Source organism: Ischnura elegans, chromosome 4 (genome assembly GCF_921293095.1).
Source record: "Ischnura elegans chromosome 4, ioIscEleg1.1, whole genome shotgun sequence".
NCBI lineage: Eukaryota > Metazoa > Arthropoda > Insecta > Odonata > Coenagrionidae > Ischnura > Ischnura elegans.
The window spans coordinates 33,855,657-33,859,222 of record NC_060249.1 but is presented as its reverse complement, the minus strand read 5'-3'; positions in this window follow the sequence as shown (position 1 = coordinate 33,859,222).

Sequence of the window (3,566 nt, the reverse complement as noted above, 5' to 3'; positions counted from 1 at the left end):
GACCACATTACTTTGACGGTTATTGAGATATAACTGATGATGAGTATGCACCGATGCTAAATTTGAGGGATGCAGGTTTAAGGCAGAGAGGCTGAACTTCGGTAACAGCAGAGATTTCGCGATGGAGTGAAAAAATAACTCCATCCTCATGATTATTAGTCTTACAACACGTCATATTACATTGCCCGATAATTTTGCCCCCAAATATCCATCCACAGTTTAGTGAATAGTGTACCGATAGTTCCAAGTGCGGTGCAGCAAAAATTTCAGTTTTACCAGAACGAATCTGGCGCCTTTATATCACCCCTTGTTCGATATTTACCTCATTTTTTTCGCCCTTTTATCCCTATATTTTACTCGTCCACCTCTTACTTAACCTTAATTAAGTCTGAGGAAGACAGACATAAGTAATAATCATAGCGTGATTCGTAACTCCGTCTGAGTTGTATCTAGCATTTATTTGCAAGTATAGTTAAAAATAATGGTACATACATATTTCCACTACCATCTTGCAGCACCTTTCAGTATTTCTTTGCATCATTCTCAAATTATCTTCCATTTGACACTAAACAAGCATCTAAATGTTACAAACATATTAATGGGTCTTCAGCATGAGATGTCCCATTGACAAGGTCATACAGCAAGTTAAGATGCAGGTAGATACCCAGAACTTTTTGAGACCAATCGTGCTAGCTTAAAAATAGATGAAACGCTAATGCCAGAATTTATTTGCGTGACCGCAGTAAATTGAAATGCGGAAGAGATTGTCTGCAAAAGAACAACTATTGGCAGCGTAAAAACTAAAAATGGTGTTAAAGTACCACATTCAATTTCAAGAGAGGCTCTATTACATCCACAAGGAAGCATCAATGTATATGAAAGGCTTCCATAGTGAAAATATATTTTCCTCCGAGTGGAGAAAAGGCCCAAGTTCAACAAAGACTCTGGTAATATGAAAAAAGATCGAAGATATGGCGAACTTCACGAGTCTAACAAAAGATTCCGAGAGAAAGGAGAAGAGCCAAAACGATCGCGAATGAAGGCCAGCTCAAAGTTGAAGGCCATGAGATACGAGTGGCGTGACCCCATGTTGAGATACTTCAACTCTCAGTTCATAGGACCCAAAGATGGAACACTCAGGATATACCTCCCAAGATGCATAAATCTTACATTCGCGAACGGAATCGCTTTCTCAATGTCTGAAACAATAGTAAGTTTATATTCACTTAAAGTTAGGTACTACACGCTAGTATGCATACACGGATCCGTTCTATTTAAATAGACGCTTGCAAGAAAATAATAATTAAAATAAGGAGAGAAATGCATTAATTCTTTCACTCAGTTGAATCTCACTAACAAAACCAAATACTTATATTAATAAAGGGTATCTTATTGTGGCATGAATAGAATGAAATCACGGCATATGAAACAAGGCGATTATAGTGAGAAACCCAATTTTATGCATTATGCGCGATCCTCCGATGCGGAGATTTAATGTTCAAGGCCTGTCCAAAAATACATCTAGAATTTCCTTTCGACTGACTAAATGCAAAATAACGAAATATTTCATTCATTTTGAAATTTCCCGTTGAATATATTCAATATGTTTATTATTTTATCGCAAAGACTCTTCACTGATGTCTATTCCAACTTAGGAGCAAATCTTCCTTAACCGTGGCATACATTTATAGGGGCTGTTCACAAATTATTTCCTCTTCCGAAAATCGGACTGGCAAAGGGTTCTAATAAAATTATAATCCATGGAATGTGAGAGGAGAGCCAATTTCAATAAGTATCCTATTTCATTACTTAGCACCTCATTACATAATTCCTAGCAGAGGAGAGTAGACAGGATGTGGTCTCAATTTTCCACAATTTAATACTTAACGAAATGGAATGAACCACTCATTGTCATTTACGCGACAATACCCACAAAATAATACTAGTGTGGAAAAAACTTCCTTCGGGACTTTAAACTACGAATCAGCTTGTGAACAGGTACTTCAGGAAGTAAAATAGCGCGAAAAGTTACCATTTTGTTCATATTTTCGGAGCATGGACGGGAAGTAGTTCATCTCTCAATTTCTTCTCAGCAATAGTTCGACATCGCATACCTCACCTCAGATTCTCCTCACGTGCCGAAATACTTCATTCGCTTGGATTATTACACACCAACCACCGCAGATTGACATTAGACATCAATTTTTTTACCGCATCATGAATGGGTCCTTCAGATCCAGTGATCTCCTAACATTCTTTTCACTACGCATTCCTGCTCGCAGAACCCGCAATACTGAAGCTCTATACCAGCTCAATTTCCGTCTGGCAATATCTCATAGATCCCTCTTTTTCCGCCTACCTTCTATTTTCAATTCAATCTCCAATACTTCTTCCTCTCTTGACATCTTTGCCTCCCACAATTTTAATAACCAAGGGAAAAGTCTATCTTTTTGACATCGACCTTTTGTAAGTATTGTATATGTTGAAAATGGTTGTTAATAAAATCTCTGCCTCATCTCAAGGCCTCATTGGGATTAGTTTGCAGACGTGTCCTGGGCTCAAACTCCAGCGGTAGGGAGAGAGATTATTTGGAGATCCTTGCTTGGAAGCTGTGTGGGCTCTTCAAGTACAGCAGTCTACGTCAGTCGTTTGTGCTACCACCCCCTTGTTGCCTTGCCAGCCTTAGTTGGGAACAGGAAAAGGATAACGCGGGCTTTTCTCATTTCTCCCTTTTGTACCTTTCCTTCACAGCAAAAATGGCCAAAACCTAGGCAGTCGCCTTTTCCATTTATTAATAATGTGGTATACAAAACCAAAAAGGCCAAACCAGGGGCGGATTCAGCACCAAATTTGGGGCGTGGGGCGGTCATTGAATGGGTCTAGGGAGTATTGAATACCCCTCGGGAGAGAGAGGCGTTTTCACAGTTGGAAGTGTAAGCTCTACGAAGAACGACTCAAACTTCTCTCACCCTTGGTACTGGTAGCCATGCTTTTGAATATATATACTCCCTTTTCTCCTTTACAAGAATGCAAAAACCATTTAAAAAATAAATATTTTTTTAATTGATCACATTTTAGGGGGGGTCATGACCCCTGTAACCCTCCCTCCAAATCCACCCTTGGCCCAACCAACCTTTTGCACAACTGCACAACAGGTTTTCGCTTGCGGTACCGCCACTTTTTTCAGCACAACTGGCGCTTGGAAAAATGGGAATGACGTGAAAGGCTTCTCACGAAATATTTTGCAACTAAATCCAATTCAAAGCACTGTCACGGAGTCTCTTGCGCCCTACACAAGGGTTAGAACTGCGGAGGAGAGTACACACAGAAGAAGTCGCAATTTCTACCCGTTAAATTTTTTATGGGACGGGATACACGGCGGAATTGTATCTTTAATAAGTCATAAAACAGGCACAATCGCTGGTAAATTCCTCCAGACCCATCAACCGAGGTCGGTCATTGGTAATTTTAATCAAGTGTTTGGGAATCATAATTATTTTGCTATATATTTATTTATTTTATTATACACACTATAAATTTAAAAAAAGCTGTTTTGTAAAGCATCG